Source organism: Galleria mellonella, unplaced genomic scaffold, assembly GCF_026898425.1.
Source record: "Galleria mellonella isolate WM207_F2 unplaced genomic scaffold, CSIRO_AGI_GalMel_v1 utg117, whole genome shotgun sequence".
NCBI lineage: Eukaryota > Metazoa > Arthropoda > Insecta > Lepidoptera > Pyralidae > Galleria > Galleria mellonella.
In genome coordinates, this window is record NW_026441980.1 from 2,553,065 (window position 1) to 2,571,860 (window position 18,796).

General features: G+C 36.1%; 1 protein-coding gene across 2 annotated transcripts in view; it reads left to right on the forward strand.

Moving 5' to 3' along the window:
• Window positions 1-18,796, forward strand: part of LOC113512778 (elongation of very long chain fatty acids protein 7-like) — an 88,900-nt gene that overhangs the window by 10,207 nt on the left and 59,897 nt on the right. The window contains exon 1 of one of the 2 annotated variants that reach the window (XM_052896106.1): window positions 471-736. The exons of the other annotated variant lie outside the window; for it this stretch is intronic. The gene's annotated coding sequence lies outside the window, so the exon portion shown is untranslated. Of the gene's footprint in view, window positions 1-470; window positions 737-18,796 lie in introns of those variants that run through there. 2 annotated transcript variants of the gene reach the window in all.

Sequence of the window (18,796 nt, forward strand, 5' to 3'; positions counted from 1 at the left end):
TAGCAATCAGCTGAGCCGTAATCTTATTATAATTATATATTGTATTCCTTTAATAAAAAAAAAAAAAAAAAAAAAAAAAAAAAAATAAAAAAATAAAAAAATACAATTTGCCAAGTATGGGACACTTTTTGTATATGTTATTTATATTTTATATTGTAATTGTATGTTTACTGACAACAAATGTCTCTATTCTATTCTAAAAAATTTTTTTTGGTATATTGTTTTTTTGGTATATATATATATGTATGTATAATCTCAGCCATGCGTTCCACATATGTATATAGAACGATTGGCAATCGGTAACTTTGAATGTTTATATGTAAGGGGGTTAGTGATGAAATAATTAACAAGTTAATATTGCAATAAATATACGACCGGTCCAACAAGGCCAAAGTCCCCCCCTAATCCTAAAGAACCCAACAGTCTGACATGTGTCGCTTCTGTATCCATTAGTACTCTATGATCCGAACAGACTAGTGGTCGTATATAATTAAATTATTATGTTGATGAATCTTTAGTTGGTAATGAACCTTCTTATACAAGGTTTTCAGACCTGACAATCCTTTGTAACAAATAAATTTAAAAAAATTCAAAAGTTTCAATTATTCGTAAGAGATGATGGAACTTCGTTGAAGTGTAAATGTATATGAAATTGTGTGCTCTACTAATTTCGTTTACACTAAATTAGTATTGAGATTAACAGTGATAGTTTATCGTGATTACAAATAAATGTTAGGTAAGTAAATTTAATGTTAAATTTATTTATTTTTTTATTAAATATTTTAGTATAATAATTTTAATAAAATTATGACACTTATTCATAAAACAAATAAATTAAAACATTACCTTAAATATGTTTTAAAAATAAAAGTTATTTTTTATTTATTAAATATTTCATTATAATATTTATTAATTTTATAAATTATTATTATAATATTATAAAATTATTATTCATAAAATAAATAAATTTAAACAATAATAAATATAGGTATAATATGTGTTTTTAAAATAGAAATATTTTCTTTTATTTTTAAACAAAATTATTTTAAAAAAAGTATAATTAAAATATTTATAAGAAATTATGAAAAAACTAAAATGATTACAGAAAAAAATAGAACCAACGATTTCCTGCAGATGGTTTACTCGTTATAGTTTTTTTTTTTTTTTTTATACTACTTAGAATAGCAAACGGCCCACCTGATGGAAAGTGGTAACCGTCGCCTATAGACATGAACAGAACCATGGACATAACAGAGTATACTGCTTCACCCATGATATTCCCCATGCGTTGCCATTCCTGAGGACTCAGGTGCTATTCCTCTGTACCCAGTAAATTCACGCCATATCCCACCCTTCAAACCGAAACACAGCCATGCAAACACAACTGCTTTACGGTTGAAACACAAATGGGACAGAGGTACCCAAGCAATCGACTTTTGTACAAAGTCTCCCTCTGGTAAATAAATAAATATTATTAATTTACATCAGCATGATATATGTATATTAATTTTTAAAGAACACTAATAATACATTTTAAAAAGATAATGTTTTGAATTAATTAATAATCTTAATATCCATCTAATCTTAATATTGGTGGATTCGAACTCGTGACCATCGAAAAGCGAAGTGATTTCAACATTCTTAAGTTCTAAAAAGCATAATCTGTAATAATTACATAATCCTTAATAAATAACCTGTCCAGAACTTAATTATAATATTACACAAAGACAATATTGCTATGACTAACGTAAACACCTGTTAATGTAATATAAAATGCCTTATTATAAACAATTATAATAATTATAATTCCTTTGTAAATACCTAATCAATATCTTCATTATAATAAACTTGTTAATTTTTAATTAACTTTGTTATAAGACTGTCCAGAAAGTGAACAATTACTTTTTGAATAATCCATATGTGGGCGACAAAGAAAACTACGAATGGAAATTGGAAATATATGTATATTGAGAAAAAAAAAAACTTAGAAGACTAGAGCCGTGAAGGGATTTCGAAAGGAAACAATAGAGATGCGTGTCAATTTCGAATTTGGTAATAATATAATATAATGTAATAATAATATAAAAACTATAAATAATAGATATACATAGGCTGTACTCCACACCATATATTTCTTCCTAAATCACTTTTTTGATTGATTAATTAATCGATACTAATCACTTTAATGTAGAATATTGAAATAACCGATTGGTAAGAAAGGTTCTTGAGTGGCGACCCCGTACAGGCAAAAGAAGTGTAGGACGACCCGCCACTAGTTGGAGTGACGACCTGAAATGCATTGCAGGGAATCAGTGGATGCACGTAGCTCAGGAACGTTCGTTGTAGCAGTCTATGGGGGAGCCTAATATAAAATCACTTTGCTATTCCAAATTGCATAATAAAATATTTTCCATTATAAACAGATAAGACAACAGTTCCTATATATTACTATGTACTACATCTTCCTTAGATATACTTATCTTCTTTCTTAAAAAAAAAAAGGGTTCTTCAAAAGGGGGGTAAAGAGGTTTCTTCAGGGTCGGCAACGCGCGCGTAATACCTCTGGTATTGCAGGCGTTCATAGGCTACGGTAACCGCTTTCCATCAAGCCGTATGCTTGTTTGCCACCACCGTGGTATAAAAAAAAACTTAATTGCAAATTAATACAAAAAAGAAACCAATTAATATTTCCCATCAGGTTTTTCAACTTTTTCTTGTTTAATATAATGTTTATTGCGTTCTGATACTGGCTTTGTTGTAAACAATTGCCTACCGACGGGAAGATTACCATCTGTGACGTAAAGATGCACAAGCGGCCTCATTGTTCAACCTTAATATGGCAATTACATGATTACAACCACAAAGTAATTATTCAACTACGCGTAAATATATTGCAATAAAATTTCGAAAATTTCAAATTAATAAATTGTGGCTGAAATGATGAAAATCAAGGGCACAGACGAATATTGCAAACTATTTTAAAACAATTTCATAATTGGTAATAAATATTGTATTTTTTATGTATATTGACTAATCTATCATCTTTATGGACATATATTTATAGATATATAATGTATGTATAGACATATTTATATGTGTATGTATATATACATACATTAAATAAAATTTCTTTCATATTTAATGATACATAAAAAATATTTTATCTGTATATCTGTTTATCATCATAGCCTTTAACTGTTCACTGCTGAACATAAGCCTCTCCCTTAGTGGGTTTTGCCAATAGTTGCCACACTTGGTAGGCGGGTTGGCAACCGCAGTTAGGCTTTGGAGATGTTTTAAGAGGAACGCTGCTGCCCATCTCTCGCTCTTCCTTAGGCACAAAATTGACAACTTACTAGTTACAGGAGGTTACTAAAGCGACACTTTGACAATCTCCGTGGCTCAGTTGTAGACGTGTTGCGTAAATAAGGGACCGGATTCGATTCCCGATCGCGCTAATTTAGTACATTAAATTTTTTACTCCCTTTGATTGGTTGTTCCCTTCAAGCATTCGTTGACTGGTTCCTCATCACAGGGTATCTTAGCTCAAGGATCTGATAATTTGTGTAAATCTATTAAAAATAAATCTACCTTTAAATATAAACTATGAGTTCACTTCCTAAAAAAGACTTGTAACACATTTTTTTTAAATAACAAACTTTTTTCTTTATTCCTTTTTCTGCCATATTTTCTGTTATCTGCTGTTCTAATTCATCAGTATAAGAATTATAGTTGTATATTATATTTATATGTATTTGTGTAGGTAAATATATATCAATTTATGTATATTTATGGATGTATGTATGTAACATGCAGTAACAATATTGATTCATATTTTACTTGTATAATTGTGCATTGAAGATTAAATAAATATATAAATTACGTAGCACTTATTACAAATAAAATCATTGATGATTTAAAAAAAATCCTTGACAGCATCATTCAAGTTCAGTGCAATCATTATTACAGCAGTAAATCCCCAAGAATACAACGTGACATCATTAGATAATCATGCGGGTCATGTCTCGCTCGCAGTCATTAGATGCCATTATAATTTAATGATTGTTTACTACATTCATTTATATTAAAGAAATGTAACTTAGAAATGCGAACACTCTTTTGAAGCCAAAATGAAAATAACCAAATGTTAAATAAACCCAACGGTCACAAATTAACCTCTACTTTTTATTTACTTTAAATATTTTAATTAATACTTTTATCTAATTCTTTTTTTTATATATTATAATTATATTCTGTAGTCTGTCTGTTAGTAAAAGACACCCGATAGAATAATAAAAAAAATCAAAGTTACGTTTTTCTATAGATAGTATATTATTGGGTATAACTTAATTAAAAATCGTTATGTTAATGTAATAAATAAAAATATATGAAAACAAGGAAATAAATAGATAAAATCTAAATACTTAAAATGTATATACGTATAAATAAACAAACGGATCAACTTTATGTCAGCTAATTGTCAAATTTGCTGGGTCACTTTTTTTTAATAGTGTTCTATATACTTACTCATACAATGTATCTTAACGTATTATTTAATAAATAAAAAGAGTATTTACGCATTAAAAAGATGCAGAAATTAAAAGACAAAATAAATATAGAAGTTATAAAGGAATCACTAATAACTATTCGTCACGCGAAATTGTATGAAAAAGTTGACCTATTTTTCTCTAAGCATTTCTATGGAGACTATCTATGTAGTCTAAGTGTGACTCATAGCTCACAGATTTGTCCTCATGAATTACGGTAAGTGTGCCGTGTGAATAGTCTATTTTATGTATCAAGTTCCATTCAAATTCGTTCAGCCGTTTAAGCACGATGAAGTAGCGAAATCGTTTAAATGTCATTACTAATTGAACACGGTCCAAGCGGAATGCTGTAAACGTTTCGAGCATTTTTATAAACTTTCACATTTCTAATATTAAGATGAGATATTTTGCAAGCGTTTGCAAAATTTCTCCTATTACTCCGTACGGGATAACAGATGTGAATTAAATTTTTAACTGACTTAATAAATATTTATTTATTTAACACTTTACTGCACCAATATTACAGAACTTTGATGGATTTTCAATAAACATAGTGTAGTACAAAAAGCGGTCTCATTTAATTTAAACTTTAACGCACAGAGAAACTAAACTACCTAACTATGGCGGACTTAACACCGGACGGTGTTCTATATCAATCAACTATTGGGCCAGAGGGAGACTTTGTACAAAAGTCGATTGCTTGGGTACCTCTGTCCCATTCGTGTTTCAACCGTAAAGTAGTTGTGTTTGCATGGCTGTGTTTCGGTTTCGAAGGGTGGGATATGGCGTGAATTTACTAGGTATGGAGGAATAACACCTAAGTCCTCAGGAATGGCAACGTATGGGGGGTATCATGGGCGAAACAGTATACTCTGTTATGTCCATGGTACTGCTCATGTCTATAGGCGACAGTTACCACTTTCCATCAAGTGGGCCGTTAGCTTGTTTGCCATTCTAAGTTGTATAAAAAAAAATAATATTGGGCAAACCGAGAAATGAGTGGGCGGTGACAATCATCATCAGCTACTGATGACTTTGCCAATAGTTTCCATACTTGGCAGGCATAATGATGGAAATTTCCATCATAACATCGAATGACCAAAAATTATCTAAAAAGACAAGTTCACTTTAAGTCAATCGTGTTTGGATACCTTTTTAATGTCCATTCCAGAAAAAAACATAACTGTTAAAATTTTTTTTAAGCATTTTTCCTTTTATTTTGAACATGAATTACATCATCTTAATTTATTTCACCAATAAAAAAAATCATGCAAAGAAAAGTTTACAACCACAGTTTTAAATGAATGATAATGGAATGGTAACCCCACCTGCGCTATTGGTATACACCGGCGGGGCACCAGTGAAGGATGATAGGTGAGGATGAAGTAGGTCAGTTAGCCCATCGTGACGAATTCAACAAGAATTGTTCACGAAGGTTTCCGGGGGAAATCACGTGGAGGTCGACATTATAAGGCATATTGCTAACAATGGGGCTGTCAAACTTCATAGCTAACAATCCCTTTCCCCCCCGGCAACCGCAGTTAGGCTTTAGTGACATTTAAAGATGCTGCTTCCCATCCCTCCACAATTAAGTTCCCTTAGTCGCCTCTTACGACACCCACAGGAAAGGAATGGACAATAATTAATGGAAATAGGAAAATCATTTGAAGCCTTTACAACTAAAACCTACAACCACAGTGCAGCGAAGGTAACGCCTTTCATCATTTCTAGTGGCCTCGATATCTTAAACTGATTTCTATGTCACCAAAGTTCTATTGCACAATAAAAATTGTGCCACGGTCATAGATTTTTTTTTTATGTAGATCAATACAAAAATCTGCATCTCGTTCTAATTTATATACATATTCTAGTGATCCGGCCCGGCTGCGCACGAGTCGATAGAACTTTCGAAAATTACATATACTTGTAGCTTATGTAACTCGCAGATAATGTAGCTTTATATAGGTGAAGGAATTTTTTAAATCTGTTGAGTATTTTTTTATTTAAGAATAAAGGAAATAAATAGATAAAAAACTAAAAATCAAATATTTCCTTCAACTTTTGATTTTGACCAACATAAAAACTACCTAGCCTACTTTCATCCTCGCCTATCGTCCATCACTTTTTTTTATTGGTGATAATGGAATGGTAACCCCACCCGCGCTATCGGTATACACCAGTGGGGCACCAGTGAAGGATGATAGGTGAGAATGAAGCAGGTCAGTTAGCCCATCGTGACGAATTCAACAAGAATTGTTCACGGTGGTTTCCAAGGGGAACCACGTGGAGGTCGACCTAATTTGGGCATATTGCTAGCAATGGGGTTGTCAAACTCCATTGCCAACAATCCCTTTCCCCCTATCGTCGCTCACTGTTGCCCCGCCAGCGTACACCGATAGCGCAGGAGGGGTTACCATTACATTATCATCCATTAAAAAAACCATACAAAGCCGGGCTAGTTTACTAGTTAATTAATAAATGCCAATATTTATTACAAATGTAAATGAGATTTTAACGTCAGTCGGTGGCAGATGATTATTGTTGAACTTGACACTGACCTGTCATGAACAATGGCGCGAATAAACAATGAAAATAAGATGTCTTGTACTTTGAGCTTTAAGTAAAAATGACGGAATAAATAATAAATAAATAATAATAATATAATAAATGGCTGAATCGAAGATTTTCTGATGAACGCTTGAGTGAGATTGGTACTTCTGTTAGAAACTTCCCGAACTTCTTCGGTTTGAATATGGAATTGCGAGGTTGAACGAAATTTTGACAGAATCTAGTTTTTTTTTTTTTTTAATGAACGTAAATGTAATTAGTAATAGTAATCTTTTGGTTATTTTAATTATTAGAGATGGATAGATGATAGGTGAGGATGAAGCAGGTCAGTTAGCCCACCGTGACGAATCTAATAATAAATCAATCACGATGATTTCCAGGGGGAACCACGAGGAGGTCGACCTGACAGGGTATATTGCTAGCCATAAGGCTACTTATCCCTACTACTGACAATTCGTTCTCCCTTCCGGGTAGGTAGAATTTTCGAAATTAATATATAACCTTACTCTCTGATATTATAGACTTTTATAAGGTGAAAGAATTTATAAAATTAGTTATTTTTGAAATTATCGATTACTAATAAATAATCAAGTTACAAATCCCTCTTTATAATATTAGTATATACTAAAAATAAACACTTATCTAGAAATCCAGCATTATCAATGTTGGGTCCTTATGCATTTAATTAGGTAGATTAAACACATACAAATATAAACACATACAGAGTCATTGACGTACGCTAGTAATCAACGAGATGTATCACATTATCATCATCATATTAATAGCCTATATATAGCCATATATATAGCCTTTAACTGTCTACTGCTGAACATATGCCTCCCCCTTGGGGGGATTTGCCAATAGTTACCACGCTTGGCAGGTGGATTGGCAACCGCAGTCAGACTCGTCCCTCCTAAAACATCTCTAACATATGTTTTAAAAGGAACGCTGATGCCCATCACTCATGAGATGTGTCACATTAGATTTAAATTATTTGAATTTAGAACGCGGAATTTAAATTTAGAAACAAATAGATTTTGCTTCACAACAAGCGGTTTTTCCTCTGTAAGAAAAACAAAGTCTTTAATCGTCACTAAGTAAACATGGAATTAATGGATTTTAAACTTTCATATTTAAAAATTGAGAAATATTATGTAAAAATTAAAATTAGACAAAGTAAAAATCTCCTTATTTTAGGAGTGACTTTAAAAATATATCATAGATGGATATGGTATGAATTTTTTTATGACTTAAAAAATACCTACGCAGTAGTATACGCTGGCGGGGCACCAGTGAGGGAGAATGGGAGAGGATAAAAGCAGATCAATTGGTCCATCGGGATAAATTCATAGAGAATTAACCACATTGGTTTCCAAGGAGGATCGCATGGAAGTCGACCGAATAAGATATACTGTAAGTAATAGGAAATAATCCTCACATTACTAACAGACCCTTCTCCCATGGTTTAATTATAGTACAGTCAGCATCAATAGTTAATGAACACATTAAGATTTTCAAAACCAATAGCATAAATATCAAAACTTATTTTGACCTTAAACGTCGTAAGTACCCATGTTTACAGGAGCTAGAAATCTTTAGATTAATTAATTAATTTATACGTCCATATATTTTTCATGCCAACTGTACCTACTTACATTTTCTCTCTACAACGTGCGTCATCAATCTGTCCCGACTGAAATCATCATAATGATATATCATCAGATAGTGGAAAATGACTATGCTTGTGTAATTGTAGTTAAAGTCGTAATTATCAAAGTATGAGTATGTTTCCGTTCAGGTTTTTTATGAAACGTGCAATGGTAAACAAAGTCATCTAATGGAAAGCGATAACCGTCGCCTATAGACATGAGCAGTACCATGGGCATAACAGAGTATACTGTTTCGCCCATGATACCCCCACGCGTTGCCATTCCTGAGGACTCAGTTGTTATTCCTCTGTACCCTGTAAATTCACGCCATATCCCACCCTTCAAACCGAAACACAGTCATGCAAACACAACTGCTTCACGGTTGAACTATTTCTTTTTTTATGCTCTTCAAAAAGAGAGTTCAATTCGGTTCAACAGTATTTTTGTATGTATCTAAGTATATATCTTCATTAATTACGAACTGATTTTGATTCATTTTTTAATTTAGAAGATCTCATGTTGATACAAGGGGTAACATGAGCGATACAGTATTCTGATAACAGTATACTATATAGCTCATGTTCGTGGACTTAAGTCCACGATACTATGCATGTCTATAGGCGACGATTACCACTATCCATTAAAAGGGCCGTCAGCTTGTTTGCCATTCTACGTTGCGTAAAAGAAATATAATAATTTTTTTAACCTTAACATCTATTGAAAAGCCTATATGTATTTAATAATAAATTGTTGTTGCATGTTTTGGTACATGTATATAAACATAATAGCGATCTAATGATTTTCTTCAAAACCTCTTTAGTATAAGAATTATTTAATAAAACAGCTATAATTTTTCGTTGTAAATTATTACTATATTTCAAAATTTCAAAATTAGTACCTATTATAATATAATTTATAGTCCCATATGGTCCGGGCAAAGAATAGTCTACCCCATCCTTTCCCGTGAGTCTCGTAAAAGGCGAATAAAGGAGGACGAGGGATGGACAACAGCTTTCCTATTACAATATCTTTAATTCTTGACTGCGGTTGTCAATCCGTCTGCCAAGCATAGCAACTACTGGCAAAACGCCCCCAAGGGGGAGGCTTATGTTCAGCAGTGGACAGTTAAAGGCTGATACGACGTATAGTTTTCGAGATTACATTTATAAAAAATAAATTGACAATTTTATTTGTATATACATATTTTACATATTTTACACTACGACACCAAGTAAAATATATTTGAAACACTATCCAGTTTACAAAATTAAGTTATAAACAATAAAGAAACAAAAACTTGCCTATTCGAAGTCATTTTGGAAAATTATCGCACTGGGATTTTTTAACACAAGAAAATGTTTTAAGTACTCAAAAATTTTATCACGCCATCTATGCATAGTCCAAGTTAGAACTATACTAAATAAGATTTATAATATGATAAATACTATGCCGGGGCCGCACGGCCAAAACTATACGTAACATGTGTAAACTACACATAACATGTAATAAACATGTGAATACAATTTGAAATTTTAAACTTTAATTTCTTTATCAATCCAATAACCGGTTCACCTTGGGCCTGCAATGCTAGCGGCGTTCATGAAATGTGCTCTTGTGTAAACATTGGTACATAAAAGTCAACTTGCCCGCTTGCCCCCTTTAACAATAGCATAATATATGTAGCGAAAACTGCTGTAATGTGTTATGTATTACTTGTATGTCTAGGTCGATTATTGGCATACTTTTAGACGCCGAATCGGTCATCGTTTTCGTCACAAACAAGCGATTATAGAATAAAAAAATATTAACTTTTACCACGACGATACTTAATTACGTTTTTTACGCAACTTGGTAATGAAACGAATGGGTATTGTGATATAAGACCATTTTTGTCATAAAAGATACCTTTGGCATTACAAACATTTATGTACTACGAGTACATTGACCACTTGTACTTTTTATAAAAAAAAAAATTATGAATATCTATGTAAAGTTGTAACCTAACGGTAAAAATCGACAGTTTACTCTTCCGTGTTTGTAGCGCCATCTGCACTCACCCCTACATTCGGATCGGTGAAGCTGTAAAGATAATCTGCAGTCAGTAGCAATAACAACTTGAAAAAAGAACTATGTAAAGTTCTTTACCCTTCTTAAAATAGTGCAATCTTTTTTTAGAAACATGTATGTGAGTTTATTTAATACACCATAACTTCTAAATACCTGAATAGATTTGGATATATATGATATAATTACAAGTAGAATCCTTAACATTATCTCTAATGATGCGAGGTATACTCGTATATTTCATGAAAAATACTTCGCAATATTTTTAAGTCACAAAACAAAATACAGTTATTTTACCTGATATTGTATTTTGTAACTATTTACATATACCTACTGTAGTGTTTAAAAAAAAATCTAGTTAAAATTATAAAAGTATAATATTTTACCTCTATGATATTACCTCTATGGTTCCGAATATAAGTACATATGTTTTTTGAAGACTAACTTGTTACCTTAATAAGGGACGATATTAATTATAAAAATGTATAATAATAATAATAATAATAATAAGAATAAGTGGAAGGCGGTCACGCGTATAAATTAAACCTACGCGGCTAAAGGGGCAATGGCAAAAATAAAGATGGCGAATAATAATAACGGAGAGAGTATAGGGTCGCTGCCCGGGGGTCGCCGGGGCGCGTCTACAACTGGCGGTAGGCGCGGCAGAATGCGAGCCAGCCGACCGGCCCCACCACCTGGCCGGTCCGACCCCTCGCCATCGACATCAGCTGGCTTGGCGCCGGCAGGGCCGTCACAGGCCCAGCAATCGATGCCCGCCACTGGTGGTACACGTCGCATGAGGTGGACAAGAGCCATGAATGAGGACCTCATGCGTGCGTTCTTCAGGGCTACAGGGACAGAAACAGGCAGAACAGGATACCGGGCAGTAATGCACCGCGAGTTTCTGCGTCTTTTACCGGATCTAACCGTCTCGGAACAGAACCTAGCCGACAGAGTTCGGTACATACAGCGCTCTGGTATGTTTAGCGCGACCGAACTCGAACGATTGCGAAGTGAAGTTGTTCCAGAAGCAAACTCCACGACCGTGGAGCAACCCATCTCAGACGTGCTACCTAGCGTAGAGGTGGTTGCCGAAACGCTTTCAGAAGCGGATGCGGACGGAACAACTTCCCAGGATATAGAGCATATGAGGAGCATACTAGAGGAGGCGATTCTAGAGATCCGAAGAACTCCCCTCGAAGAGAGACCGAAGCTTCCCCGGATATATCCAAATGTGGCGACGCGGGATGCCATTGAGGCCACAAATGGACTGCTGCCTCAGTACCTTGAGGGCAGCGGTGACCTGGGAGAGACGAGTTCAATCCTGTTTGGCGCTGCGTTGGCAGTATGCCGATATACCGGCGCAAAAATGCCCCGGGCTGGACGTAATATCCAAAGGGATAATATGAAACCAGCCTGGAAAAGAAGGATTGAACGACGGATCGCCCAGGCCAGAGTCCTCATTGGTAGACTGCTCTGCTTCAGGGAGGGCAACACACGCCCGAGAATTATGCGCTCCGTAAAAGAGGCATTTGCTGGGACAGGTGTACGTCTGTTCCAGCCGGACTTCGGGCACAAACTTACGGAGCGCATAGATGAACTGAAGCAGAAGATCGCTGCATGGGGGAAGCGACTCCGACGGTACTCTGAGAGGGTTGAGAGGTATCAACAGAATCGCCTCTTTATGAGTGATCAACGGAAGTTTTATAGGAACTTGGAGCGCCCAAAACTACAGCCCACAGGACAAAGACCCGAAACAGCCAATTTCGTCGCCTTCTGGAGACAGCTGTGGTCTGAACCTGTGGAACATGAGGAGGGCGCATGGATGCACGATGTTGAGGAAGCATGTGCTCGAATAACGCCGATGAACGCCATTGCCATTACGGAGGAAGACGTGGTTGCCGCGATTCGTCGGGCTCCGAACTGGAAAAGTCCGGGGATCGACGGATTGCAGCACTACTGGTTAAAGGCGTTCTCGGCCAGCCATGCGACCTTAGCCGTGCAATTCCAGAGTGCCCTCGAAAACAGGACGCTCCCGAACTTCCTTACAACCGGGATCACTCATTTAGCTCCTAAGACGGACGATACCGCGGATCCATCTAAATATCGCCCCATCACTTGTCTTACGACAATATATAAGACGTTAACATCCGTTCTGAGCGCTAAGATCTCTCGTCATGTGTACGAGAATAAGATCCTATCTAGCGCTCAGAACGGATGCAGGGGCGGTAGCCGCGGATCGAAGGAGCTGCTCCTCATTGATGCTGTCGCTGGCCACGTGGTCAAGCGGAACCGTCGGAATTTCTCCGCCGCCTGGATTGATTATAAAAAGGCGTTCGATTCCGTGCCCCATTCATGGCTCCGGAGGATACTCGAGCTGTACAAGATCGACGGTACAGTTCGAGTGTTCTTGGAGGCATGCATGAGGCAGTGGACGACGATCCTGACTATCCAGGGCGAGCGATTGACGGATACCGCTGACCGGATAGAGATAAAGAGAGGAATATTCCAGGGCGATTGTTTGAGTCCACTTTGGTTTTGCCTGTCCCTGAATCCACTCAGTACTTTACTGGAGAATTCGGGGACTGGATTTCAGTATCGGAGAGGAGGTACACGAGTGTCTCACCTTCTGTACATGGATGACTTGAAACTGCTAGCTCCGAGCATCGAACGCCTGACGGAGCTGCTAAATATCGTAAACGATTATAGCAGCTCTATTAGGATGGCGCTCGGAATAGACAAGTGCGCGGTCCTCCATGTGCAGAGGGGACGGGTCACTCAAACTGAAGGGATCGCCACAGATCCCTCTAATATTAAAACCCTCTCCGAGGCTGAAACATACCGGTATCTGGGCATGTCACAAAACATCGGTGTGAAGGAGACGGATATGAAACAGTCAGTCCGCGAGGAATTTTTTGCGCGCCTTACAAGAGTACTGAAAAGTTCTTTGTCGGGCGCCAATAAAATCCGAGCTTATAACGGCTGGGTCATACCCGTACTCCTTTACACTTTTGGCGTGCTCAGATGGTCTCAAACCGAACTCGAAGCCCTGGATCGGAAAGTCCGCACAACTATGACCCTCCATAGAATGCATCACCCGAAATCGTCAGTCATGAGGCTGTATATCCCGCGGAAAGCTGGTGGTCGAGGCTTGTTAAGCGTTAAGACCATGCACAACCGCGAGATTGACAGCCTCAGGACATATTTTCTGGAGAAAAGAGACGAGGGTTTGCATAGAGAGGTCATAGAATGTGACAAAGGATTCACCCCTCTTTCTCTGGCTAAAGAGGACTGGCGAAAACCCGAAGTTTTGGGTACCTCTCAGCGGGAGGCCGTATGGAAAGAGAAGGAGTTGCACGGAAGGTTCTTCAAAGCCCTTCACGGGCCGTACGTAAACACGAAGACCTCCGTGCACTGGCTACAGTTCGGTGATCTCTTCGGAGAGACCGAGGGTTTTGTCTGTGCAATACAGGATCAGGTGGTTAAGACGAACAATTACCGAAAGCACATTCTGAAGGATGGCACTGAGGACATCTGTCGAGCATGTCGCCATCCCGGAGAGTCACTCAGACATGTGCTTTCGGGTTGTTCAGCTCTTGTCAACACTGAGTACTTGCACAGACACAACCAGGTAGCCAAAATACTCCATCAAGAGCTAGCTCTGAAGTACGGCCTCGCGAATGAGAGGTTGCCGTACTATAAGTATGAGCCCCAGCCGGTCTTCGAAAGCGACAGCGTAAGGCTCTACTGGGACCGATCCATCATCACGGACAGGACCGTTCTTGCGAACAAACCTGATATCGTGGTGATGGATCGGGCACTCTCGAGGGTGTTTTTGGTGGATGTCACCATACCGCATGACGAGAACCTCGTGAAAGCCGAAACCGAGAAGAAGAGAAAATATCTCGACCTGGCTCACGAGGTGACCGAAATGTGGGGGGTGACATCTACCGAAATCATCCCAATCGTTATGTCGGTGAACGGTCTTATCCCAACCAGTCTCGAACAACATCTCAGACGGTTGGGATTCAGAGGCGGTTCACTTCCGGGAAAGATGCAGAAAGCGGTGCTCTTAGATTCTGCCCGCATTGTACGCCGGTTTCTCTCCCTGGGGCCCTGAACCCCGGCCGACTGTGCTTCTGCCGGGGGTTAGTTGCCATCTCCTCTCCTTAAGAGGGGAGATGAGAATTTTAGTGAAATTTAAAAAATAATAATAACTTTATTGTAGCTAAAAGTCGGGTATACAATTTCTTATACAGTGATTACTACACTAGGCTCGCAGGCCTGTATCGTAGTAGTCAGTGAGTGGCTAATTTTGTTCATATTTATTGCCATTTACAATCCGGTTCCTGTACAATTTTATCATTTAGATACTCGAAAATTAAAATACATTTAAAATGAAATAATAAAAAAAAAATATAAAATACTAAACAAGAATAAAGAAAAGAACATTAATGTAAAACATTTAAGGTTCTATAAGGTACTTATTTCTAATACTATTACATATATTTATTTTTGAAAAGAGAGGTGTGTGTGGATGTGTATGTGTGTGTGTGTGCGTGTGCGTGTGCGTGTGCGTGAAACAAGATATTATTACCCACAAAGAACTAGAGGTATGTAGATCATTTTTGAAGACTTTCTGTGATGAAAAATAATCTACAGTCTATTTCAATAGAACTTGAGGAAAATGTAAACGAACGATCAACTTTCTCGGTCATAATGTTTCTGATCTTTAGTTTTATTTAGGTAATAAAAATGATTTTTTTTTAATACAAGATATTATTCAACCGACCTCAAAAAGAATGTGATTCTCAATTCGGTTGTATTTTTTTATGTTTGTTACCTCATAACTCTGTTAATTCTAAACCAATTTGGAAAATTCTTTTTTTATCTATATGTAACGGGAATTTTTTTAACTTAATATATTTGTTGACTTCAAAATTCCCTATATCCATATATGCAGACATAATTATAAAATGTAGGTAATTAGCAATAAAAGTGAATCTTAAAGGCTTTTATTCTACGGGCATAATGTCCAAATAATTTCAAACACTCGCTGGGTCCTTGGATGTGTCGGTTGCAATATCCTGCCTCGCGTTGCGTGTGCGCCGACTCATACAGATCTTATTGCACAATATGAGAGCATCTGGAAATATTTCTATTATATATTAGCTATTTCCCTCGGATTTGTGCGTCAGAGTGTTAAGTTAGAATATAAACGTATCCGTATACCAAAAATGATATAATTGTTTGAACATAAATGAATAACAAACATACGAAACTACTTAAAACTGAACAATTCTATTTTTAAAAATATAAATCAACAACTCTGACCTGCTATACACTGGAGAAAAAAAAAACTATTAAATGTATTGACAATAAATGAAATCACAGTTAGCTTATTGCTTAATATGTCAAAAGCTTTCGATTTTGTGCATCATGATATTCTTTTAGCAGAATTGGATAAATTAGGGATAAGAGATAAAGCAGTCGAATGGTTGGCAAGCTATTTTCAAGACCGAAAATCATATACTGAGATCACTAACATTATAGATAATGAGAAGGTTATTGTTCGTTCCAATTTAAGAGCAAATAGATCTGGAGTACTACAGGGAAGTGTTCTAGGCCCACTCTTATTTATCTTATTAATTTATGACCTGATTGACTATATACTACTACATTTGCCTGATAGAGTGAAGTATAAATGTGTGTTCTTTGAAAATGATTACACACAGCTGATTAATTGTAATAATAATAATAACAGTAACCTTTGAAAAATAAATAAATTTGACATTACAACAGTAATTTGGATTAAGGTAATAATTTTCAAACTAATATTTCAAAAACAAAATTAATTATTTAATTAATTTCAAAACATATAGATGTCCTAAAAGTAGTTTAAATATAGTTAATGAAAGACTAAAACTTGAGCAAGTAGATTCAACTATACTTCTAGGTAGTATGTTAGATAAAAACTTTAATTGTATAAAACATGTAAATAGTGTGTGCCAAAAAAGTTATAAATTCGGGTTTACACTCCATAGCTCCACAAGATAGGCAAGTATCATCATGCGCTACGGCTTGATAATCTGGCGAAGGTGCACGGAAAAGTGAAAAGTTTTTTAAACTTAAAAAAAATATGTACAAGCACTTTGTAAATTAAGTGTCAGACAATCTTGTAAACCCTTGTTTAAGAAATTAGATGTTCCTCTCTTAACTTGTTTATATATCCTTAAAATATGTTTATTTGTTATACAGAATTTAGACATTTTTACGACAAACTCACAAATAAAGGAAAATGTGAGAACATGAAGAAAATCGTGGATCGTAAACGGCCAATGCTTTCTTAGATATCGAAGATGGTATAGAAACTCTGAACGCTAGGGGCGACACCTGAGTAGACATAATAGTGGAAATTACAAGAAATATTGAACCGGACAGTAATATTTACATTGTACATTTTACATCATCGAACGTATTTTGTAGCACGCGAGTTTATTTTGCAATGACAAAAGCTTCCTTCGTCGATTCTACTAATTTACCAAAAGGATTTCCGTCCATTTCCTGTATTATGTGGAAATAAATATTTAATTCGGAACATTAATCATTTCGACTGATGTATGGGTTATTTATGATTCTCGCAATAAATTGCAAAGACTTCCTAAATAACTCACTAATGTTGTTTGTTTTATTTTTTATTTTATTTATTTAATTTAGACACATATAGTCATAATTAATGAACACTATAAATAACGTCGTCGTGTGTGCCCTGGCATTGAATATGCCATCCCTACCTATCCCGTGGGTATCGTAAGAGACGACTAAGGAAGGGCGAGAGACAGCAGCGTCCCTCTTAAAATATCTCTGAAATCCTAACTGCGGTTGCCAACAAGCCTGTCAAGCGTAGCAACTACTGACAAAAATCCCGTTATGGAAAAAGCTTATGTCCAGCAGTAGATAGTTGACGATTGAAATAATATTAATATATAACTTCATGGTCGAGGATTGAACTGCAGCGTCCCTCTTAAAATACCACTAAATCCTAACTGCGATTGCCAGTCTGCCTGTCAAGTGTGGCAACTTCTAGCAGAACTCCCCTTATGGGTAAGGCTTATGTCCAGCAGTAGATAGTTAACCATTAAAAATAATATTAATTTATAACTTCATGGTCGAGGATTGAACTGCAGCGTCCCTCTTAAAATACCACTAAATCCTAACTGCGATTGCCAGTCTACCTGTCAAGCGTGGCAACTACTTTGCAAGTAGTACTTCCCTTATAGGGCAGTGTTCAGGGCAGAAGGAAGAATTTAGCAGTGGACAGTTAATGGTTAATATAATAATACTAATTTTCACATTATAATGAAATTTCTATTCAAATTTCGAATGAATAACTTATAAATAAACGTATTAGATTACAATGATGAGTGAATGGCGAAAACTCGTTTAAATGTGTATGTGGTGTGCTCAAAATTTGACCAAACATTGTATTTGGGACATGATGACAGTGACCGCGATGATTAGATCACACGAGGCGGACCGGTTAGTTGAAAGGCCGAATTACAAAATCAGTGTTTGTAATGCTTATAATATTTTACGACTCGTAGTATTTTCCAGTTCTTTGTCGAGTCATAAGAATCTTTTTTCCAAATTTAATTCTTCCCTTCACACCCTACATAATTTGGTAGGGTTGTCACAAAATTATTCACTTATGTGTTTAACAAATATTTTACTAAAATATCATGCGACACACGTGCGAATGAATGAAAGAGCACGCTCTCACTGCAGTGTTACTTGAAAGCCCTAGTTCTTTAGCTCACAAAAGTACACGAATTTTCAGCGCGCCAATGCATTTATAATTACTGAAATTACAAGAATATCAATTCCGACTCCACCTCGTTCTACGGGTAGACGTCGCATTTGGCACTACAGGTCGGCAGATTGGGATGAGATGCGGATTTTTTTCGCATC